The sequence below is a fragment of the Felis catus genome, chromosome B3, assembly GCF_018350175.1.
Source record: "Felis catus isolate Fca126 chromosome B3, F.catus_Fca126_mat1.0, whole genome shotgun sequence".
Classification (NCBI taxonomy): domain Eukaryota; kingdom Metazoa; phylum Chordata; class Mammalia; order Carnivora; family Felidae; genus Felis; species Felis catus.
The window spans coordinates 22,008,071-22,033,848 of record NC_058373.1 but is presented as its reverse complement, the minus strand read 5'-3'; the positions used below and the strand labels follow the sequence as shown (position 1 = coordinate 22,033,848).

At 41.6% G+C, this 25,778-nt stretch overlaps 1 protein-coding gene across 1 annotated transcript in view; it reads left to right on the top strand.

Moving 5' to 3' along the window:
• OTUD7A (OTU deubiquitinase 7A) overlaps positions 1-25,778 on the top strand; it is a 371,485-nt gene that overhangs the window by 193,842 nt on the left and 151,865 nt on the right. The window contains exon 3 of the mRNA XM_023255010.2: positions 24,171-24,264. The gene's annotated coding sequence lies outside the window, so the exon portion shown is untranslated. The remainder of the gene's footprint in view (positions 1-24,170; positions 24,265-25,778) is intronic.

Below are 25,778 nucleotides of genomic sequence, written 5' to 3'. Positions count from 1 at the left end.
CTGACTTCAGCCAGGTCACGATCTCGCAGTCCGGGAGTTCGAGCCCCGCGTCGGGCTCTGGGCTGATGGCTCGGAGCCTGGAGCCTGTTTCCGATACTGTGTCTCCCTCTCTCTCTGCCCCTCCCCTGTTCATGCTCTGTCTCTCTCTGTCCCAAAAATTAAAAAAAAAAAAGTTAAAAAATATATATGCACACACACACACACATACACACATAATAGGATATAAAAACCACCCATTCAAAATACAGAATACATAGGTCCTCCCTTCACTTTGAAAGTTTACACCATTTTGTTTCCTCCTTGAATTTATATAGAAATATGAAATTCCACATCCTCCACAAAAATGTATCATAATTTTCTGCTTAAAAGACATTCACTGATTATCCTGTCACATGTCTTCGCATATTTGTTTGTGTATGTTTGGTACACAGACATATATATATATATAAACACACACATACATATGTTAAAATATTTCATTTGGCTTTTTACTAATACCATTTGTAGTATTGATTAGTGTTAAGTTGATCAAAACAGTATAATTAAAAAACAAAATGAAATGTATCATAGAACAGTCTTAATGAGATAGATAACAGAGAGGCTTCTGGGAGGAGGCTTCTGGTGTAAGGAGTCATTGGCTGTCCCTTTGTGTGGCATCTGGAGGTTTGCATTCCAGAACAATGGAGGACATGGGAAAGAAGAACCTGCAGGGAAGGCGTCTTACCCACAGATGGATTTTAGGATAGATTATATATGGATTTAAGAATGTGAAAGCTGGTTGTTTACATTTTTTTAATGTTTATTTATTTTTGAGAGAGACAGAGCATGAGCGGGGGAGGGGCAGAGAGAGAGGGAGACAGAATCTGAAGCAGGTTGCAGTCTCTGAGCTGTCAGCACAGAGCCCAACAAGGGATCGAACTGCAAGATCATAACCTGAGCCAAAGTCAGGCACTCAACCAACTGAGCCATCCAGGCACCCTGAAAGTTGATTGTTTAAGTGTTCCACACTCGTGTCCCTTCAAAAATCTTAATGTGCCCCAGGGGTGCCCAGGCTCTCCTGCTCACTCCGGCCTAGATCTGGTCCTGCTGCCAAGGTTGGATGCCCTGTTGTCACCATCCTTGCCTCTGCATCTCTTTGTGATCATTTCCATGTGTGACACTGACCTCCCCTACCCCTACAGCTTTCTTTGGAACCATGTAATCTTCTAGAATGCAGTTGTGTCCTTGATCCCATTATGGCCTTCCAAGTATCTGTGTAGACTGAGTCTCCCAGAGGAGTTCAGAGATAGCTGAATACTTGTTTTTGAAACTTTAATGTATATAGTATGTCATATTCTGGATCTTTCTTTCCTGGAGTCAATGTATTTCTCCATGTTGGCTATACCTTCTAGGGTAGCATTTCTGTATGCAGCTTTTTCTTAGGCCCATGGCAGTGTGTGTACCTCAGTGTGGGCTCATTGGCATCACCAATCAGGAAACCCTAGTAACCAGACCCAGCTTCGGGGCCTCCTCCTCAAAGCCCAGGTGCCGAGACATGGAAAAGAAGAACAGTCCCCAGTGAGAATGAATATCAATTCTTAACAGGCTTACATTCTCAGGGGCAGTTTTTAAATCTTCTGTGATCAGAGAGGCCTGTCATCCACGTGGACATTGTACCACCACGAATGTGTGCATGTGGGGTGGCCAGTTAAGATAATGCCTGGAGAGCAGTGTCTCTAGGGATCCTTTTCCAGTGTTTTGCTGAATTCCCTGTGTACCTTGTGGGCATTCCTAAAGCATGCAAAGCCCAGTTCTCAGACAAAATCATTTATTAGCATGCACCAAAACTTTACTTAACTCATTGATAAGGGAACCAGCAAAAGATAAATGATCTGGCTCCAAGTACACTTGAGTAACTAGAATTTATAGTCAGCTAGAAAAGAAATACAGAAATAAGATGCTGTGTTAAGCTAACTCCCTAGAGGGTAATAAAATAATACTTTATCTAAGGTTAACTTTTGTACTGAGGGCAATAAAAATCACATTGTTATCAATTTTTGCAACTTAGTGTCTAATTTTACAGAGCTATAAACCTTCTGCATCTTTGTAAGTCATTAACTCCTTATGTAACAAGGAGTTGTAACACTTCTCAAGAGTTTCAGAATCAGATAAAACAGGCTTATAATAAGTCTGTTTTAGCAGGATATCAAAAACACAAGTAATCCCCATTTTTTCCCTTTTTTTCAAGTTTAGAGTAAATTTTTCTACAACAATTAGCCAAAAAAAAAAAAAAAAAAGATGAATGGGGCACCTGGGTAACTCAGTCAGTAAAGCATCTGTCTTTTGATTTCAGCTCAGGTCATGATCTCACAGTTCGTGAGTTTAAGTCCCACATCAGGCTTCTTTCTGACAGTGTGGAGTCTGCTTGGGATTCTCTCTCCCTCTCTCTTTGTCCCTCCTCTACTTGCATGCTCTCTCTCTCTCTCTCTCTCAATAATAAATAACTTAAAAAAAACATTCCTGACAAATTATCAGTGATCATGTAGCACCATATTAAGATGCTGCCTTTTGACTTGCACAATGAACTTGAACCCTCATATAGATGCTGCAAGGGCGTCTGTGGTAGGAAGCTTCTGACATGGCTCCCAATCATTCCTGCCTCCTGATATCTACATCCTTGTGTTGTCCCCCATCCTTGTGTGGGGGCTGTACCTAGTGAACTGCACCCAATAAACAGGGTACAGCAAATATGATGGGCTGCCACTTCCAAGATCAGGATACAAAAGACTGGAAGCTCCATTATGCACATGCTCTCACTGATTCTTCTTATGTCCTTGCTCTGATACAAGCTGTCATTTTGCAGTTTCACCAGGGGAAATCCCATGTGACAAGAAATTGATTCTCAGTTCAGTGACTTTTGAGAAATGATTCTGCCAACAATCACATGAGTGAACCTGGAAGGGGTTCCTTCCCTAGTGGAGCCTTTATGCAAGACTGCAGCCCCAGCCAACATTTTGTTTGCAATCTATTAGAGACTCTGAGTCAGATAACCCAGTTACACATACCCTGATACCTGACCAGAGAAACTGTGACATAATGAATATGTTAAGTCACTAAATTTTGGAGTAATTTGTTTCAGAGTAATAGGTAACTGATACAGCATCTATGAAATGTGTAGTGTTGATTGTACTTGGGCATGTTGTTCTCAGTTGAGCCCTCCTTCATTTCTTTCTCTATTTCTCCCATCTTCCTTCTCCCTCCTTCTTGCCTATCGTGTCCCCATTCTTTAACAATCTTTAAAATAATCTTCCTTTCTTGATTCCTGTCCCATCATCCTGTCCTCCCCTTTTCTGGTAGCTGTGATTACATCCCTGACAATTGATTAGAGAGGGCTGAGCCCAGAGGCAGCTTATTTGTGGGGACACCATGCAGTTCAGAAAAAAAAAACTCCATTCATGACAATGACAAAAGAATTTTTTGGTTGACAATCCGTTGCTTCAGACTTGCTGTGACTGTTTCCTCCGGAGCTGCAGTGCTTGCCATTTAGTCTCCAGCCCATCAATGCTTAACATTTGAGGGAAATTGGTTTCAACGTTCTTTCCTCAGGGGAGTGTGGACATACATATTTTCTGCTTTAAAAGGCATTTTCTTTCTTGACTCAAATAGCTGAACCTGTAAAGTCGAACTTCGTATTCATCGATTTCAGTACAGAAACAACTTTTGAATAATTATAAGTTCTTTTCCTATGATACAAAAGCTACCAGAAGCAAATTTTCTGAAAGAATGGTACTCCAGAGGGTTCTATTAGGTTTCCAAAGTTATTAAAGAGCATATTGGCAAGGAAGTAAATAGGCAATAACAATAATAATCATACCTACCCTTTTTTGGTGCTCACTCTAAGCCAAACATTGTGTTATGTAACCATCACCACAACCATGTAAAATAGGAACTACTATCCTCATTTCAAATATGAAGCAATGAGAACCAGGGAATAGAAGTAAATTGTGCTAGTTTGTTTGCATGCCGGTGTGGATTTATATCCTGAAACGGGTTCCTATAGTGACTAATGTTTAAAACCTAGGTAACTCAAAAAGAACAGCTAGTAGATTAACACTTTGGGTCACAAAGTTGCCAGGTAATTAATTATAGAAATCTGGGTAGGTCCTTAAAAATCCATTCTTCTAGATGTCATCTACTTAGAATTTTCAATCATCCAGGATAATATCATCCATAGGGATTATTTTTTTCCTTTTTTATTTGGTTTGTTTTTAGAAAGACAGACATTTGGATAAAACACACTGAATTTTATCAGTTGTTAACATGTATAAATATTCAACTAATAATGAGCCTATAAAAGAATAAAACTCCAAAAGCTGAAATTGTCCTGTGCTTGTGAAATTTAAATAATTTTTTAAAGTTTATTTATTTATTTTAAGGGGGGGGGGGGGAAGGGGAAAAGAGAGAGGGAGAAAGAATCCCAAGCAGCTTCCATGCTGTCAGTGCAGAGCTCCATGCAGGGCACAAACCGTGAGATCATGACCTGAGCCAAAATCAAGAGTCTGACGCATAACTGACTGAGCCACCCAGGAACCCCATGAAATTTAAATAAGTCTAAAAAAATTTTTTTCATGTTTATTTTGAGAGTGAGAGGCTGAGCATGAGCACAGGAGGGGTGCACAGGGAGGGAGAGAAAGAATCCCAAGCAGGCTCTGCACTGACCGTGCAGAGCCTGATGCAAGCCTGGAACCCACAAACTGTGAGACACGACCTGAGCTGAAATCAAGAATCAGATGCTTAACTGAGCCACCCAGCAACACCCCCCCGAAATTTAAATAATTTTTAATAGAAAAGAATTATGGCATCTGTTCCCTTTGTTTCACTTACTATAAGTATGCTGAAAACCTCCAAATGTAAATGTGCAGCCCACTGGTACTTCTCTCCAAATGTCTCAGACAGCTTTCCCCACCTCAACCCTTAACACACACGGAGACACACACTATACTTATACACACTGTGCATACACTTGCATACACATGCACACACTCATGCACACATGCATGTCTGTGCTCCCACACGCAAATTAAACATATGAACATACAGTCAGACACTGACACACAGAAACTCACACACACTCCTGAACACATGAACAGATTCATACGGACATGCATGCATACAAGCATGTACATATACCCACTAGCAAGTGAACACTTAAATATACATGCATACATGGCTTATAATCCATTTAGAATTAATTTTTATATATTATGTGATGTGTAGATTGAGTTTCTTTTTTTGTTCCTCCTTTCTTTCCTTTTCCTTTTTTTTTTTTTTTAGCATATTGATCTCCACTTTTTCAGCACCATTTGTTGAGAAGTTAGTATTTTCTGCATTGGATTGCTTTTGTACCTTTGTGAAAAAGCTGTTGTCTATTTTCCATTCCATTGATCTATGTGTCTAACCTTTGTCCAGTTCCTACTATCTTCACCAGTGTAGGCTTATAATGCATTTTAAATTGGGTAGTGTGAACCCTCAAACATTGTCTTCTTTTTCAAAATTGTTTTGGCTAATCTAGCTCCTTTATCTTTTCATATGAACTTTAGAAACAGCTTGCTCTTGTCTACACAGAATCCTTCTGGAATGTTGATTGAGATTGCATTGAATTCATAGATCAATATGAGAATGATTGACATTTTAACTGTCCTTTATCTTACAGTACAGTACATCCAGTACATGCAGACAGTACATCTTGCCATTTATGTAGGTTATCTTTCGTCTCTTTTGTATGAATTTTGTAAACTTACAGTTTTGTTTCTGGAATATGTCCTTGCTCTGTTGTCTTCCAGGTTTGTACACATCTTCCTCTATCTTTTTGGCTGTGTCCACACTGCCCCACTCTACACCCACACAAAGACCAGCCCTCTACCCCTAACCTACACAATTCCTAGTCCTACAGTGGTTTTCTCTTGAGGGATAACTCCCTCAGAGTCACTGTCTTTCTCTCTTGCACTCCAGCAGAGGGCAGCTTCCTTGCCAATGAATTTTTGCCATCTTGTCTCTCTAATATCACTAAGCACTGCATGTTGTACCTGCTTCTTTAATTTTTTAGGCCACTAACCTCAATATTCTTCAAAGGCAGAGATCATATCTGATTTTGGATTGTATCTTTGGCACCTAACACAGAGCAAGGGCTCAGTTAACAGCATTTGAGTATAGAAATGGAGAAATAAAGGAATGATGGGAAAAGAAAAAGGTGGGGAGATAAACTAGTAGGCACTGAGACTCTGTGTCAGTCGCTATGACAAGGCAGAGAAATCTGATAGATAGATAGATAGATAGATAGATAGATGATAGATTTTTAACTTTTGTTAAGCCTTATAAAATTATGAGAAAGATGTAGCATCTTCCCCATATATAGATGAGGAAATAGATTCAAAAATGTTTAGTGACTTCCCAAAGATCCCACTTGCAAAGAATGGCAGAGCTGAAATTCAAAATTGTCTCTAGCTTTCTCCAAGATCTGTGCTCTGCACAGATCTATCTCCTTTGCTTCTCAATACTCAGCACATGTCCAACCAAACCAAATCTTTCTGTTCTTCTCTTGTTCATTTATGTTTCCGTGTTTTAATTCAGGTCCTGTCACGTCTGGCATATTTTATTCAATAGCTTCAGTGGAAAACATTGTTTAAAATATAGTGTATTACTCAGGACACCTGGATGGCTCAGTCAGTTGAGCATCTGACTCTTGATTTCTGCTCAGGTCATGACCCCAGGGTCATGGGATTGAGCCCTGCATTGAGGGTGCTCAGCATGGAGCCTGCTTGGGATTCTCTCTCTCTCTCTCTCTCTCTCTCTCTCTCTCTCTCTCTCTCTCTCTCTCTCTGCCTCTCCCTTGCTCACTCTCCCTCTCTCTCTAAAATTAAAAAATAAAAATAAATATAGTGTATTACCTGAGCACACGGGCAAAGAGCTTAGAAAGCCATAAAGTAAAAGTAAAAACCCTACTCCACTCCCTCCCACAGCCCCACACTGCTGAGAGGCCATCACAATCATAGCATCTGTGCCTCCTGCAGACATTTATCTACAAGAGATTTTTTTTCCTTTCTGCATTTGCAAATCACACTGTAACACATGGATATTCTCATATGCCTTAGAGAAATTTCCATATTAACACCTATATCACGGGTCACGTTCTAGATGGGTCATACTTGATTGAACCATCCTCCTACTAACAAACGATTGTTTTTTATATTTCTAGTTGTGCTGCGAGGAACACCCTTATACATGCTTCTTCATGCACATGAGCAAGGTTGACTTTAAGGAAGATACTGAGAGGCAGAATTGTAGAGTTATACAGAGTATGCACATTAAAAAAAAATTGGATACTTGGGGCACCTGGGTGGCTCAGTCGGTTAAGCATCTGACTTTTGATCTCATGACTTTTGATCAAGGTCATGATCTCACAGTTTATGTGTTCAAGGCTCATGTCTGGCTCTGCGCTAACAGGACAGAGCCTGCTTGGGATTCTGTCTCTCTTTCTCTCTGCCCCTTCCCCGCTTGTGCTTGTTCTCTCTCTTGCTTGCTCTCTCTCTCTCTCTCTCACTCTCTTGCTCTCTCTCAATATAAATAAATAAACTTAAAAAAATTTTAATTTAGACACTGAAAACAAAAATGCCCTCCACTGACCTCACCACTACCCAAAATACTACCTATAGCAGTGTAAAAAACTACCCAATTCACCTCACCAGGAATCATGTTTTCAAACTTAATTTTTTTAGGGGTGGATAGGCATCATTCATGGTTATTCTATACTTTTATTTGTAAGTTCCTCATTATTAACTAAGGTTGATTATCTTTTCACATGCTGATGGGTCGTTTCTTTTCAATTGCATATTCTAACTTGCTGCTTTTCTATTGGTCCATGTGTCTTTATCTAATTATTTTGGAGTGTTTCATCATCTATTCTGAGTGCCAACCCCTATTTATTATATAATTTTCAAAATCTTCTGTTCTACTATATAACTTCGACATTTCCTATGGTATTTTTGTCATTAGGAAGTTTGTTTATTGATTTTATATTTTTGCTATTATTAGTTTTATCAAATTTTTCTTTTGTGGGCTTTTTTGCCTCGAGAAGGGTTCCTGTATTTGTCAGGGCAGGCCAAATGCTACAAAAAACATTCCCCCAAATCCCAGTGCTTTGAAACAAATACAGCTTTGTTTCTCGCCATGTCAGCCCAATGTACTGCATGGAGAGCCCAGATTCACACGATACCATGTGCCTTCCATGCTTCATCACTCAGGGTCTCAGACTCTCCACCGAATCCTCTCTAGTGAGGTAGCAAGTGAGATATTAGAGAGAAGCGAAAGATCCAATGTGGGGAGGGGTTGGGGCCAGTCCTAGAAATGGCCCACATCACTTCCATGTCACATTCCATTGACCAGAATGTATTCACATGGCCACACACAGCTGCATGGGGACCATGTAGTATAATCTGGAAATGTGTTCCCTGAGGAAGAGGAATGGGATGTGGTCAACCTCAAGCAGGTCCTGCAGCTCACTTTCCTACCTCAAGGTCATAAGCGTACTCACCTACACTTTCCTTTGGTGCACTTATAGTTTTATTTCTTATCTGTATGTATTTTACTCATGTGGAATTTGTTGGTAAATGGCATAATGTGGGAAGCCTAATTTTATTTTTTCCAAATGTACTGCTACCTTATTTTATGGTATTGTCCCGTCCTCACTGGATTTCCACAAATTTAGGAAATTCTCTGTTTATCATTCTATCAGATAGCCATGCCGTCAACCTCGAATGACAGTCAAGTTAACAAGTTAACTAGATATCTTCTTTTTTCACTCATCAGAGAGTCTGCGGTCAGTGCTCACCTTGGGCTGGCTCCTCAGTGATGTCAGGGCAGCACCTTTCAAATTCTCTTTACATTTCCCTCATGATCACAGGCTGGCACAGCTTTCCTTTTGCATCCCTTTCAAGGTGAGAAGAATGGAGAATTCTCTGCATGCCCCTTTTATTAGAAAAGCAAAATGTTCACTTAAAGTAGCCTAGCATATTTCTTTTTACAATTTTAGGGCTTGTGGAGAGGGAAAAAACTGGTTATCTGGATACTTTCAGCTGCAAGAAAAGCTGGTAAAGCAGAAATCAGAATTGTCTTGATTGGCTTAGACCAATCATGACTGATTATATGGGGCTGAGTACATTGCAGCCAGGAACAAAAGCAAGTAGCTATGAACTAACAAGGGGAATGGGTATTAGATCAAAAATTAACAGCACCTGCCATAATCATATAGCAAATTCTCTTCCTGGTTCCTTTTTCTCTTCCCTCCCTCCCTTTCTCTGCCTGTTGACTTCCTCCTCCTCTTCATTCTTTCTCTCTCTCCCTCACACTCATGCACACATGCACACATGGAGACGTATCTGTGTTTTCTGCCCTCCCCCATTGGTCTATGTGACTCTGTCTGCCCCTGTACCAAGCTGCTTTAATCACAGTACTTAATTTTTTTTTAATGTTTATTTCTTCTTTTTGAGAGAGAGTGACAGAGACAGAGTGTGAGCAGGGGAAATGCAGAGAAAGAGGGAGACACAGAATTCAAAGCAGGTTCCAGATTCTAAGCTGTTAGCACAGAGCCCAGTGTGGGGCTTGAACTCACAAACTGTGAGATCATGACCTGAACCGAAGTCAGATGCTTAACTGACTGAGCCACCCAGGTACCCCACAGTACTTTTATGTTTGACACAACATGGGACAAACTTCTGCAACCACTTTGGTCTTTATCAAAGTTATCTTAGAATTTACTTCTTTATTCTTCTAAGTTTTAGAAATTGTTAACTTTCGGGGCGCCTGGGTGGCGCAGTCGGTTAAGCGTCCGACTTCAGCCAGGTCACGATCTCGCGGTCCGTGAGTTCGAGCCCCGCGTCGGGCTCTGGGCTGATGGCTCAGAGCCTGGAGCCTGTTTCTGATTCTGTGTCTCCCTCTCTCTCTGCCCCTCCCCCGTTCATGCTCTGTCTCTCTCTGTCCCAAAAATAAATAAACGTTGAAAAAAAAAATTTTTAAAAAAAGAAATTGTTAACTTTCATAAAACTTCTGTTGTGATTGCATGGAATTTATTATAAATATGGGGATTGGCATCTTGAAAATATAGTCATTTGTTTTTCTTTTTCTCCTCCAATAAAGACAGTGTTCTGCAAACAAAAGCAAAAACAAAAAGGTTTCTCTCATTTTGTTATGTTATCTTTAGTTAACTATAAGAATTTCTTTTTGGTGTTGGCTAATATAAAATGGATCTTTTAAATTTGTTTTAGTGCTTAATTGGCTAATGCTGATATGTAGAAAAGGTATTAGTTTTTGTATGTTGATCTTGTTCCAGCCATTTAAAATGTTCACATATGTTCTAATATTTAGTCATGGGTTTGTTCTGAACTTTGACAGAATTATTTCTAAACTTTTCATTATTAGGTAGGGACAAGTCTTATAAGTTGGGGATCATTACCCTTTTTTTTCCAATTTTATTGAGAAATAATTGATATACATCACTATATACATTTGAGGCATATAGCATGATGGTATGATTTACATATTTTGTGGAAAGATTACCACAATAGGTTCAGCTAACATCCATCTTCTTGGATATGATAAAAACAAAAGAAAGAAAAAAAAGGAAAAAAATATTCCTGTATATCATACAGTAGTGTTGGCTATAGTCATCCTGTTGTACCTTACATCCCTAGTACTTATTTATCTTATAACTGGAAGTTCATACTTTTGATTACTTCCAGGAGTTGTCTCCAGCCCTTCTGGTCAGATAGGGCTGCGAGACACTCTCCACAGTGGATGGGGCTGTGTCTCAGCTCCTTTGCCTGGACGGGAGGGGTGATAGGGGCTGCTCCAGGCTCCACTTCCCAGACAGGCACTCCAGTGGGGAAGGGCCAGGAGCTACCCTCAGCCTTGGCTGTGAATGAATCCCCTGGCAGGTGTATAATGCCTGGTAGAGCTTTGCTCTGGGGCATTCGGCTCTGTCTGCTCACCTCTGGGCTCAAACACAGCTGGGCTGCACAGCTTCCAAAGTTGTCGCTAGCCCTTCTGGTCAGATGGGGCTGGAAAACACTCTCCACAACACATGGGGCTGTGATTCAGCTCCTTGCCTGAGCGTGGGCAAACCAAACCCTGGGGCTGGCAAAATTCCTCCTTTGAGGAACCAAATCAGGCAGATCTGCACCCTGCTGAGTTCCAAGGTCAGTGTGCCCTCCACACATCCCCAACTTAGTTCTGCAGATGAACAAAACCACTGGTTGGGATTACTGCTTGGAACACTGCAGGTATGAGCTCAGTCTGCCAACATGATCTTCATCTTTTTATTTCTTTTTGTACTGTTTGGATTCATTTGCTGATGATTGCAAGCTCCTCCCCCTTCTCTGGGACAGTCAGATTCACAATGTTTTAGCCCTACAGATTCCCTTGTAATTCCCGTGGTGTGGGATCAGAGTAAGGACTCCAGCAAAGTAACCCCCATGCTGGGCCAGCTGGCTGTCCCCCCTGGGTTTTCTTTTCCCACTGGAGGAACCAGAAGATAAAGGGAGACCTCTCAGTGGTGCTACACCGGCCTGGGGCTGAGGCGATGTGATTAACATGGAGCTGCTTCACTTATCCTTCTAATGCAGTCTGTCTTGCTCTCTGTGCTGCAGGGGGTGGGGGGGTGAAGCGCCCCCCCCCCCATATTCTAAGATTCTCTCACTATTGTTCTTGAATGGTTGTTAGTTTTTCTTGCGAAGGGGAGTGAAGTCAGAATAACCTATGTTACCATCCTAGTGATGTCACTCCTAGGATCAAATCCCTTTGTTAATTAGTGGTTTGTTTTGAGTTGGTATAATGAATGAATGTGGACTTTTTGGCACCTTTTGAGATAACCATATAATTTTTCTCCTGGAATTTGTTAATATAGCACATTGGCATTAGAATTATGTTTGGCTGTTAGTAACAGAGAGAAGAAATAATAGGGGGTTTAGTAAGACTCATACTCTCGTGTGAGTCAGGAGTGAGGCGTTCCAGGGATGGCCACATGGCAGCTCCAGAAATTCCCACAGACTATTTTCCTTCTACCTAAATCTCCATTTATCCTTCATCACCATTATCCAAGACACTTGGTGCTACAGCGCCAGGCCCCTTCTTTGTCTTTTTATGTCTTTTGCTACAGTTCAGATTCATTTGCTAATCTTTTATTTTAAACTTTACATATATGTTTATAAATAACACTGGCCTATGATTTTCTCTTTTCTGTTACTTCTTTTCTAATTCTGACATCTGAATTATTCTTCCTTCATGTAGCAACTAATAAGTTTAGCTACAAGTATTCAATTATTTGACTTATTTGGCTTAAACAAATAGCTCTTTTTATGAGAAAAATAATCGGAAGTCCAGAGGTGTGGTCTGGGTCTGGGGCAAATGTTCTCTGATACCATCAGGGATAAGCTTTCTACCATCTTTGCATGTTGGGTCTTGTCCTCTGGCTTTCTACCTCATAGTCCCAGGATGATGGTTATACTTGCAGATATCATTTCTTGCTTAAGAAAGGAGGAGGAAAGGCAAAGTAAGAAGGGACTGTTACAGTTAAGCCTATCCCCTTCTATCAGGTAAGCATAAACCCACCCAAAAACTCATAAACTCAGTGCAGTTGACTTCTGTTTCCATCAGTAGATGGAATCATTCATTATGGCTACATCAAGACTGGTGAATCCCAGATCAAGGGAAAAGAGTAATAATGACTGGCTTTGACCCATTTTGATTCATCCCCCAGTGCTAGGAATTCAGTTTTCTCTGAAAATCAAGGGCTCTTTGCTGCTACAGGATAAACCAAGGTTCTACCAGCAGTAGAGGAATGGATATAAGCTGAGCAACATCTAAGAAAATGAATGGGTACCTTCCCATTTCTTTATATGCTTTTGATCCATTTTTCCACTTGGTTACCAAATTTTTGTGTCTTTGTTTTCCTCAAGCACATGTCTATTCTCTCCTTAGAAATTCCTAGTGGCTTCCCACTGGCCTCATGTTAGAGTCCAGCTACTTATCCAGACATCCCACAGGGTCTGACCCTAACCTTTATGTACAGTCTCTGTGCCCACTGTCTCTCCTGTCCCTGGATGTGCAAATGTGTTTGTGCCTCTTGGTCTCTGCTTGTGGTGTTCATCCAGCTTGAAATGTCTTTTCAGTCTTCCTAATCCTTTTGAAAAACTCATCTTCCTTTGGCCTTCTTCATTTTGTTGGTCAGAGAGAACTGTTCCTCTATAGTATTCTAATAATTTTGCTTATAAATAGTATTTATCCCAATTGAAGATGAATTATGGTTATTTTCATGTCTACCCATCAAAATGGAGTAGGAACTTAGATTTAATATTCTGGTATACTCCAATATGGTGATATTAAGACAAATAAAACATGAATTCTGCCCTCTAGGGAAGCCCTCTGAGAGAGAAAAGGAGGCAAATAGACAGAGGTAGCAGCTCAGGACATACATGCAGTGTTCAAAGGGTTCCTTTCCTATCATGATGACAAAGAGAGGGACATGGAGAGGGCTTGACCCTTTAGGCTCTTTTAACCTAATAGAAAACATGTCTTTTCCCAGAAGGAGAGCTGAATAAAATGATGAAATAAATAGTAATAATATATACTAATTATAATATAATGCTAATTTATTAGTAATTTATATTACTAATACTATTTATTATTAGTAGTAATATAGTTACTACTAATAATAAATATAAACTTGATTAGTGCATTGTTTGGATCCTTTTAAACCCTGTTGCTGGCACACTGATCTGGTCAGACTCATATTTTATTCCAGTGTAACAGCTAGATTTGTGAGCCTGGAGAATAAAAACATAAATCCTGCAAAGCAAGGGAGTCTTACAGGCATTCCAGTGCTGGAGGCTTGGACTTGTGCAGGAAAGCCTGCTGCCAATTTGCAGGGATGAGATCATGCCTCTGACATCCAAGTTCCCTTGGAAGGTGATCATTCTAGGGTGTGGGCACATTACACAGTTGCAAGGATGGAGCTGCTCTCTACAAGTCACAATAAGGGTTTGTCTCATGGTCTTAAAAATTAACTTCCATGTGCAAATATTATTGTCAAAATTAGTGGCTATTATTCCTTGTAAATTCTTTAAGAATCGCCTAGAGTCTTTAATGTGAGTTCAAGGCAGGAAGTGACATAGAAAGAACAGTCTATAAATCTTGGGAGATCATAAGCCTTGAACATGGTAACAGCTGAACATCTGCTCTTGTATTAAGAACTCTGAAGAATCAGATATTTCACTGATGAATATATCATTTCGGTGCACACAAGAGAAAACCTCAGTATATCCTATACTCACTACTATTCCAAAAAATGTAAATTTTAGGGGCACCTGGGAAGCACAGTCGATTAAGCATCCAACTTCAGCTCAGGTCATGATCTCGTGGTTCACGAGCTCGAGCCCTGTGTCGGGCTCTCTGCAGTCAGCACAGAGCCTGCTTTGGATCTTCTGTCTCCCTGTATCTCTCCCCTGCTTCTTTTTTCTTCATCTCTCAAAAATAAGTATATATTTTTTATTAATTCATTCATTCATTCATTTATAAATTTTAGGAGGGACTTTTCTTCCATTTTTCCATACCGTGAGAAAATCATTAAAAGGTATAATTGAGTGTCAACTAAGGAAATGTTTTGCTTCTGATCATGCATCTTCACACATAATATATTTCAAAGGTACCAGACGTTTTGACTTGAGAACATTTGAAGACCCCTGTACCATTATTATAAAGGGAAGGTGAATGGTGACCTTTGGATCAAAGTGGATCTGCGTGAGACTCCTAAGTCTGCCACTGAGCTGTCTGCTCTTCAGTAAAAGGGAACAAAGCTTTTTCCCTTGTAAAGTTGTCTGTATTACAGTTAGCTCACCCATAAAACATCTAATACAGTCAATGTCATTGTAGGCACCCAGCAAGTAGTAGTTATTTTCCTCATTTAGACATAGACAGAATTTAGACTCATGGGAAGAATGGCTTTCATTGTCCGACTCCATTCAAATAAATTTGAAACTCAAGATAAAATGGATAAATCTGTAGGAAAATACAGTCTAACAAAATTGAATCCTATAGAGATAGAAAGTCTAAACAGAGTTATTAACATCAAAAAAAATAAAGAAGGGGGGCGCCTGGGTGGCGCAGTCGGTTAAGCGTCCGACTTCAGCCAGGTCACGATCTCGCGGTCCGTGAGTTCGAGCCCCGCGTCGGGCTCTGGGCTGATGGCTCAGAGCCTGGAGCCTGTTTCCGATTCTGTGTCTCCCTCTCTCTCTGCCCCTCCCCCATTCATGCTCTGTCTCTCTCTGTCCCCAAAATAAATAAATGTTGAAAAAAAATTTTTTTAAATAAATAAATAAATAAATAAAGAAGGTGTAAAAGAGTTTATCCAAAAAAAGCCTCAAGAACAGAGGGAATGTCTAATCTTCCAATATCAGATGACCCCAATGCTACTTAGGTTATTACAAGAGAATTGAGAAGGAAAATTAGCTTCTAATTTTGTTTTGTGTATAACGGCTATAATACCTGACACAGATTGCACATAAAAATAAAAAAAATGTATCAAGCTAATGCATTAATATCAATGTAGGAATTTTAAATAAAAATTAGCAAACTGAATCAAAAGCAACATAAAAAAATACCAATGGATTATTAAAGATTTATTACAGGAGTGCTGGGGTGGCTCAGTCAGTTAAGCGTCCAACTCTTGATTTTGGTTTAAGTCAGGGTCTCACGGTCATGAGATCAAGCGCCATGTCAGGCTCCAGGGTACGTGTGGAGCCTGCTTGGGATTCTCTCTCCCTCTCTCCCTGCCCCTCCCCTACTCGCACATGCTCTGTACCCCCCCAAATAAACATTTTAAAAAAGATTTATTCCAGAAATATGAGTAAAGTTCAATATTTAAGTCCATTAATAGAATTTATCATACTAATAGAGCTTAACAAAAAAGAAAGTGAAAGTCAACATCCATTCTTGACAAGACCACTTATTAAGGCATATGGATGCTATCTAAACATATGTATGGGCATGTGAGTATGTGTAGATAGTTCAAAACGCAGGAGCCACCATCTTACTCAATGTGGAAATACCAAAATTATTTCTGTTAAACTTAGGAGTAAAGCAAATCCCATTATTTCTATTAATATTTACTATTATATTGAATTAGTCAACTCAATCAGGCAAGAGAAAACAAGGCTTAAGAATTGAAAATTAAGGGGGTAACATAATCTCTGTTTTCATTTGATATGATTGTATAACTAGAAAAAGAAGCTTTGGAAAAATTTCTATAAACATTAGGATTTTGTAAAATAGCAGAATATAAATTTAACAGCCATAGAAATACAAATCAAAACCACAATGAGATACCACCTTACACCTGTCAGAATGGCTAACATTAACAACTCAGGCAACAATAGATGTTGGCGAGGATGCGGAGAAAGAGGATCTCTTTTGTATTGTTGGTGGGAATGCAAGCTGGTGCAGCCACTCTGGAAAACAGTATGGAGGTTCCTCAAAAAACTAAAAATAGAACTACCCTACAACCCAGCAATTGCACTACTAGGTATTTATCCAAGGGATACAGGTGTGCTGTTTCGAAGGGACACATGCACCCCAATGTTTATAGCAGCACTATCAACAATAGGCAAAGTATGGAAAGAGCCCAATGTCCATCGATAGATGAATGGATAAAGAAGGTGTGATATATATATACAATGGAGTATTACTTGGCAATCAAAAAGAATGAAATCTTGCCATTTGCAACTTCGTGGATGGAACTGGAGAGTATTATGCTAAGTGAAATTAGTCAGAGAAAGACAAAAATCATATGACTTCACTCATATGAGGACTTTAAGAGACAAAACGGATGAACATAAGGGAAGGGAAACAAAAATAATATAAAAACAGGGAGGGGGACAAAACAGAAGAGACTCATAAATATGGAGAACAAACTGATGGTTACTGGAGGGGTTGTGAGGGGGGATGAGCTAAATGGGTAAGGAGCACTAAGGAATCTACTCCTGAAATCATTGTTGCACTATATGCTAACTAATTTGGATGTAAATTAAAAAAATAAAACATAAAATAAAAGCAAAATATACATATATATATATACAGAAAATAACTTAAAAAATTTAACACCCATAAATCAATAGCTTTGTTTATAAATATGATAACCAGTTAACACACATAATGGGAAAAAAGATAACTTTTATGAATACCTAGGCATATATCTAACAAAAAATACAGAAATAGACCCAACTGCATATGCAAATTTAGCATACAATAAGGGAGGCATCTGAAATCAGTGGTGCTTACTCACTGATGGGTTTTTCTGTAAGCAGTGTTGGAATAGCTAGACAGACATAGAGAAAGTGATAAAATTGGATCCATTCCTCACTTGATACACCAGGATCAATTCCAACTGCATCAGAATATTAAACATAGGGGTGCCTGGGTGGCTCAGTTGGTTGAGTGGCCAACTTCGGCTCAGGTCATGATCTCGCGGTCTGTGAGTTTGAGCCCTGTGTCGGGCTCTCACCGCAGCTTGGAGCCTGGACCCTGCTTTGGATTCTGTGTCTCCTGCTCTCTCTGCTCCCCTGCTTGTGCTCTATCTCTCTCTCTCAAAAATAAATAAATGTTTACCAAAAATTTTTTTAATTAAAAAAAAGAATTTTAAATATAAAAAATAAAACCTTTCAATTAGTAGAAGAAAACATGGGTGAATTTCTCTATAATCTGGCAATGAGAAAAAAAATTAAATTAAGACTCAAAATTCCGAAGCATTAAGGAAAAGGTAGAAAACTATATATAAACTATTTTTAATAGATTTCATCAAGCTTTGTCAACAAACTGAAGAAAAAAGAAGATGGAGGCAAAACCTATAAATTAAAAAAAAAAAAAAAAAAAAAGACCTATCAACCAGTTAACAATCCATGGGCCTTATTTGAATCCTGGTTCAAACAAACTGAAAATCAGTGCCTGAGGCAAAGGAAGAGTTAGCCATAATGATCCTGCCCTCATTTAAAATTTTGCTCAATGGGGTGTCTGGGTGGCTTAGTGAATTAAGCCTCCAATTTTGGCTCAGGCTATGATCTAGCAGTTTATAAGTTCAAGCCCCGTGTTGGGCTCTGTGCTGACAGCTCAGCCTGAAGGCTGCTTCTGATTCTGTGTCTCCCTCTCTCTGCCCCTTCCCCACTTACATTCTTTCTCTCTCTCTCTCTCTCTCTCTCTCTCTCTCTCTCAACAATAAATAAACATTTTTAAAAAAAGAAAAAAATATGTTCGTCAAGAATATTCTTGCACTAAGTTTGATTTTTTTAATTTTTTTAATGTTTATTATTTATTTTTGAGAGAGAGAGACAGAGTGCAAGCGGGGAAGGGTCAGAGAGAGAAGGAGACACAGAATCCGAAGCAGGTTCCAGCCTCTGAGCTGTCAGCACAGAGCTGGGCGCCAGGCTCCAACCCACAAACCAGGAGATCATAACCTGACCCGAAGTCAGACGCTTAACCAACTGAGCCACCCAGGTGCCCCTGATTTTTTTTTAATGTTTATTGTTGACAGAGAGAAACACACAGAAAGTGAGTGGAGGAGGAGCAGAGAGAGATGGAGACACAGAATTGGAAACAGGTTCTGGGCTCTGAGCTGTCAGCACAGAACACAACGCAGGGCTTGAATCCATGAACCGTGAGATTATGGCATGAGCTGAAGTTGGACACTTAACCAACTGAGCCATCCAGGAGCCCCAACTTTGATTTTTTTGATGTAGCACTTGATTTCCAAGATCTCTGCAGCGCCTTAAGTGTCTCACCTTCCTCGCCCTAGTCCTGGCCCTGCTGGGTGCCAGGCACTGAGAAGCCTGGAGAGGCTAAAGGAGAAAGAAGTTGGATTCGGGCACTCAAACAGCAGGCCCTCTGTTGGAATAAATGCACATTACAGACAATTACTTGCAACGCATTGACTAGCTTGTTTGCTGTTCTGGGGTGGAGAATAACCCTCAGGCACTCATTCTCCCCAAGGTCTTCCTCTCTCTGTCTCCAGTGGTCAGACTGCCAGCCTCCACCTCCATCTCTGAGTCTGGGTCTCTATCCTATCTTGCTGCCTTCCAGTCTCTGGTTATAACATCTGCTGACAAATCCAATTGAGACGTGCTTTACTTAGGCTCCACTGAAATGAAATTAATGAAAAATAGATCCTGATGCAATTTTACTCTTTATCCTGGCTACATCTTTTTCCTGAAATCTTCCTCTCTCTAGTTAGACCAATCCCTGCACTGCACAATGGCCCAAATCCAGCAGTCTCTACGGCCCGCACCTGTTTGTGCATCTCTCTGCTTGTTGGGAAGCTCCTGGGGGAGCCCAAAGAGCTCACGGTTCCTAGAGTTTGAGCCTCACGCACTCACTAGAATGGCAACTAAAGGTAATAGCAAGTTAATAAATGCTCATTGCTTGAATAATAAATGAATTCAGGCATCTTGATTACTGGACAGAATGTGGTATTGAAGTCAGGAACACATATGCAGCATGAACACTGATTCCAAAACAGAGTACTGGAGGCATGCCTGGGCTGTGCAGGGAGAGGGGAGCTCTGTGTGAGCCTGTGCAGCAGGGTTAGTATGGCCAGAGAGGACATCTCCAAGTGATGAATAAGGACAGTGAGCACAACGGGGAAGGAGGGCGAGCCTCATCAGGGGCTGCCCTGAATGGAGGTCTCAGGAGCCAGTGGGCAGAACAGGAAGTTCATTGATCAGAGGTGTGAGTTCTGAAAATCTGACCAATTCTGTATTTCAGCTGAAGAAGGAAGGGAATAAAATTTGGTTAGGGAAATGAGAAGGCAGAAATCAACAAAAGAAAAGACAATTATAAAGGGGAAAAATGTCACCATATTGGTTCTAATGCTGTATCATTATTTTTGCCTCTTTTAGAAATGCTCATTAGCAAGCTAAATTCACATCTCTGAGAGCAGTGGTTCTGGGACTTCAGCACACGATGGAATCCCCTAAGGACATGTCAAACCAATTGGCAGGGCCCACCCCCAGAGATTCTGATTCAGCAGGCCTGGGGTGGGGCCTGAGAATGGGCATTTGTAGCAAGCTCCCAGGGGGAACCTGTTGCTGCCCTTCTGAGGAATCACTGTTTGAGAATCACTGTTCCAGAGGGCCTGGCTCTGACCCCCAGTTAACAAGAGGATGATCTTAAATATCTGTACAGCTCCTAATTGTTTACAGAGCTCTTTCATGGACACTGTGATTCACTTAATCTCCTGTAAACCCCACCAAACCCTGCCATGCCTGATAGAGCAGCCATTCCCCATTGTTTATTATGCATCCGCCATCAGCCATCAGCCTCCTCAGGGAGGGCACTTAGGATGGGGCAGAGCTAAGGAGGAGGGTTCTTCCCCACTCAGCCCCTTGAGGGGGAGGGAACAAAGTCGCATATTCATGCCCATATTTAATTAACTAAACCAAAACAAAGTGTTTTTATTTTTTTTTAATGTTTATTTATTTTTGAGAGAGAAGGAGACAGAGCGCAAGCAGGAGAGGGGCAGAGAGAGAGGAAACACAGAATCCAATCCTAAGCAGGCTCCAGCACAGAGCCTGAACAGGGCTTGAACTCATGAACCAAGAGATCATGACCTCAGCCAAAGTCAGTTGCTTAAACCACTGAGCACCCAGGTGCCCCAAAACAAAGTTCTTTTAAATAAATGTATTTTTTTATTTAGGAATTTTGTATTTAGGAAGTTGGATGGTTTTTGCTTCATTTGGTTAGTAGGAGCTTATAATTTAAACTTCACATTAACCTTCCTATTTAATAACGAACACAAGCCTAATGTGTAATGAAATATGCAGATAGTGCATTTTATCAATATTCCAGTTTTGGCAGTATTTCCCAAAGTATGGAATAGGACCACTCCGCCCCCGTCAGAATCAGCCCCTGTGATTCCACCAGTGGATGAGCTCCTCCCCAGCCCTCCACATCTGACGTGTGTTCCTGTGTGTGTGTGTATATACACATGTGTGCATACACACGCATGCATACGCACGCATGCACCCACGTCAGAAACAAAGAGACACAGAGGCAGAGAGCCACATTTAATATGCAGATATTAAAAAGACCTATGGCAGTTGCTTCTGTCCCCTCTAGTATGTTGGGGGGGGGAGTGTGGCATGATAGTTTACACTGTCACAGAAATTAAGGGGACACCACTGGGACAGAGCACAGCTGGGAGGTTGGACAGGGGTCAGGCACACAGCCTTGTCACAGCGAAGCTGGACTCTGAAGGGATCCACGTGAGGAACATTTTCAGTAAGAACCAGGCAAGAGAGCATACTTGTGAGTGTGCAGGAAGCTCTCCCAGGAGTATGACCTCAGGGAATCAAGGGAAAGGAATCCTGCCTGGGAGGCAGAGGGCCAGGGTCTGGAAGAGGGGCAGGCAGGGCCAGGCTGCTGTAGGAGAGAGAGATCAGCATGGGAAGGGCCTCTGGACCCCATGGTCAGCCCAGCCTTGCTGCCTGAAGGGGAGGAAGGTGAATGGCCACCGACCACTCTGGGAGCAAGAGGAAGAGGACTGCATGTGGAAACCAGGCACATCTCTGCAGTGTTTCCCCCCGCCCCAGCTCTTCCCTTCTCCAAACCTCCATCACCTCACTCATAAAGAGGAGTAATAAAAATACCTATTCAATGCAGAGGATGTTCAACCAAGTGGTTTTTAGAAAAATGCCTAGGCAGGAATCTGGTGTTCAGGCAGTTGCCACTGTCCTGCTGGTCTGTGACCAGCTGGCAATGGGCCATCCCCCACAGGGCCTGTTAAGACCCGTCTCTGGAGCCACCTGGGTGACTCAGTCAGTTAAGCATCCAACTCTTAATTTCTGCTTAGGTGACGATCTCATACTTCGTGAGTTTGAGCCCTGCATCGGGCTCTGCGCTGACAGCACATAGCTTCCTTGGGATTCTGTCCACCCCTCTCTCTGCCCCTCCCTTGCTCACTCTCTCTCTCTCTCTCAAAATTAAATAAAAATAAACTTAAAAAAAAAAAAAGACTGGTCTCTGAAGCCCTCAGGGAGACAGTGCTGCCCCTCAGCTGTGCACTTCACCCACCGTGGTCTGTCTCATGGGGCTGCTCAGAAGCGAAAGAGTGGTAGATGCACACACATGTTAAGACGGCAGAAGGAACCTGAGTTTCATTTCTTATCAGTTTTCACATAGCAGTTGGAAAACTGCTCTTCTCTCTTTTCTGAGACAGTCCAACCCTGGGATATTACAACAGACAGGGTCCTTATTCATGGGGTCAAAGACCTGGGGCCATACAGGCAGTAGTGATGGGACAACTGTGGCACCAAGAGACTGAATCCTGGGCCAACCTTCTATTCCCATGCTGCACCGCCTCTCCTAAGAAGAAGTCAGAGTGAGAACAGCTTGGCACACCACTGTTCCCAGGGTGAGACCCTCAGAGGAGTTCTGTCCCACGGCCAAGATGCACAGTAGTGAGAAGGATTGCAGAGCCAGGGCATGATCCCCCTGAACTTCACACCAATAGTAGAAGGCAGTATGGGTACATGGGCCCATGAAATGTAGGTTGAGGGACTCAGCAGTGCACTTGAAGAGATGGCATGGGGCAACAGGGTGAGGGTGGCCAAGGTGGCCAGAAGCCTATATCCCCATGACCCATCTGCCGCTGTCATCACAGTGCCTGAATATGAGGCTTTGGTGGCAGTGGGTGGGGTGGGGTGGGGTGGGGGTATGAGGTTTAGAAAATAAGTCTTCAGGGGAAAGGCAGAGTAACTTCTTTTCATGCAAATGGTTATATTTGAATGTGGTTTAAAAAAAAGTGTATTTTAAACTCACTCTTTAATCTCTGCATGGAGGACAAGGTACAAAGAAGGAGGTAGTAGGAATAAATCTGCACTCTAACACTGGCGAAAGCTTGTCATGGTCACAGCACAGTGACCTATATGAGCGTAAAAATATTTTGACGGAATTACTCCCAATGACCAAAAGGTGGAAACACAGGCATCCAGCTACAGACGAACAGATACACAAAAGGTGGCATATCCATACAATGGAATATTATTCAGCCTTGTTGTGAACTGCATCTGCGTGTCCCCTCAAAATTCATATATATTGAAGCCCTAACCCCCAATGTGGTATATTAGCAGGCAGGGCCTTCAGGAGGTAATGAGGTCTAGATGAAGTCATGAGGATGGAGCCCCATGATGGTATTAGTGTCCTTGTGAGAAAGAGAGACTAGAGTTCATTTTCTCTAGTGAATTCTGCTGTGAGAACACAGCAAGAAGTAGGCAGTCTGCAAGCCAGGAAGTGGGCCTTCACCAGGCACTGGCTCTGCCGACACCTTGATCATGGACTTCCCAGCCTCCAGAACAGTGATAAATAAATGTCTCTAGTTTACATCATCCAGTCTGTGGTATTTTGTTTCAGCAGCCCAAAGAGACCAAGACAAGCCTTAAAAAGGAAAGAAATTCTGACTTGCTACAACACAGAAGAACCTTGAAGCCATTACTCTTAAGCAAACTAAACCAGTCGCAAAAGGACAAGTATTATAGGATCCACTTGTATGACATACCTAGAGTTGTAAGATTCAGAAACAGAAGTAGTACAGTGGTTGCCAGAAGCTAGGGATGGGGGAGAAATGGGGAGTTCGTGTTTAATGGGTACAGGGGAAGATGAAAATGTTCTAGAGATAATGGTGGTGATATTTGCACAGCAGTGTGAATGGTAATGCCACTGAACTGTGCACTTCAAAAAGGTTAAAATGGTAAATTTCATGTTATATATGTTTTCACAATAAAAAACCAGCTAAGGTTAAATGTATTAACTTGGTGTTGGTAGCAGGATTTAAAACAGCTCTGTACTGTGAAAGGGATACTCATTGAAATATGGATACCTACTACAATGAAGTAAGTTGAGGTACCCCTTCCTTTGCAGAAGCCACCTGGATGCAGGGGCTGATGGTTGCTAGTAGGCAGGTGCCTGTGGGGCCCAGTCAGGTAGCAGTGGGCCACAGACTGTTGACCATGTCTCAGATGCAGCCTCATGTGACAAGAAGCAAAGCCTTCAGGTCTGTCTGCAATTAAGAATAACATACTCTTATTCTCTGATTTGCCCCCCAGGTGGAAGTGACAAAAGAGGAGCTCCACCAGCCAAGGCTCCAGTACGTGGAGAGAAGGAAGAAGGCAATCTCCTAATTGGTACCATATACATCAGGTCAAATAGTTTTCTTTCTTTCCAGCAACACCAACCAAAAGTTCCACCCAACTAAGAGCCATGTGCAAGATAGTGTAAAAACAGTGAACATCTCTGAGGTCACACATCTCCCTGCCTGATCCCCCATCCTAATAGTCTTGAACCTTAGATGAGCTTATTCCCCCTTACAAATACACAAAGAGGATCAAAGAGGTTAGACAGCATGTCACATCTCCCCATAGTGGCAGGTCTGAGGTTAGGCCAGCGTGCCTGGCTCCAAAGCAGCAGCAGTTGTCAGAGAACCTGGCCCACAGAGCAGAGCGTCCAAGTGGTGGTTATCTGGAAAGAAGGAAAAGGACACTCAGCAATAGCATGGGATTTGAACTCACCCCACAATGGGTAAAATTAATAGCATACTTAATTATATGCTTACTTTATGCCAGTGTAAAATTTTCCATGGCCTTTTATATCAGTATAACATCTACAGTGGTCTCAGCAAACTTTCTGTAATAGTCCAGATAGTAAATGTTTTTAGTTTTGTGGGCCTTGTGGTCCCTGTGTTAACTGCTCAACTCAGCCATGTGCAAAAGCAACCAGAGACAACATGTAAATGAATGGATGTGACTGTGTTCCAATACAATTTTATTTACAAAAACAGATGGGGGTCACAGGTGGCCCATGGGCCATAACTTGCCCACCCCTTATGTATGCAAACACAGGGATACATTTCCATTTTATCGGCCATGACCAGGTATCCACCAGTGGCCCAGCACCAGTTCACCAGTGTGAGCCTTACATGCCATGTGCTGGTTGCTTTCCTCCAGCAACTGGCTGGTGCCTCTTGTGGTCAGGCTGCAGGATATCTGTTGTACCTTTCTAACCAGGATTATCCCACCTGGGAGATCTAGCATCTTTATGAATTTTGTTCGGCTGTTACTGTGACTGTCATGGTTCTTGGAAAGATGACAGATAGCTTAGCAGACATCTCAGCAAGTTTGGTATTTCAGTCAACTCTGGATTGTGTGGACTCCTTCCTAAGAGCCAAGTGGGGGTGAGAGCTGAGGGGGTGGGTTGGCACACTGATAAAGCCTGTAATTGGGATATGGTGGGTGACATAGTTACATTGTGGAAGTGTTACATGTTTGAGTAACTTGGAAGAGCATTGGAAGTCAAGAGTAACTCCAAATCAATCAACGTGTACTTAGGGGATTGATTTTTTTTAAGTTCTTATTTATTTATTTTGAAAGAGATGCAGACAGCACAAGTAGGGGAGGGGCAGAGAGAGAGGAAGAGAGAATCCTAAGCAGGCTCCATGCTGCTACCGCAGAGCCCAGTGTGAGGACTGTGAGATCATGAACTGAGCCAAAGAGTCGGACGCTCAACCAACTGAGCTACCCAGGAGCCCCAGGTGTTTGATTTTTTGTAAAGAATCTACTCTATCTTCTTTTCAACCAGCTGTCATTGGAGGTAACAGAACATAAGGTCAGAAACACTTTAGTTCATAATGCCCCCCCTTCTCTCATAGGGCGCACTCA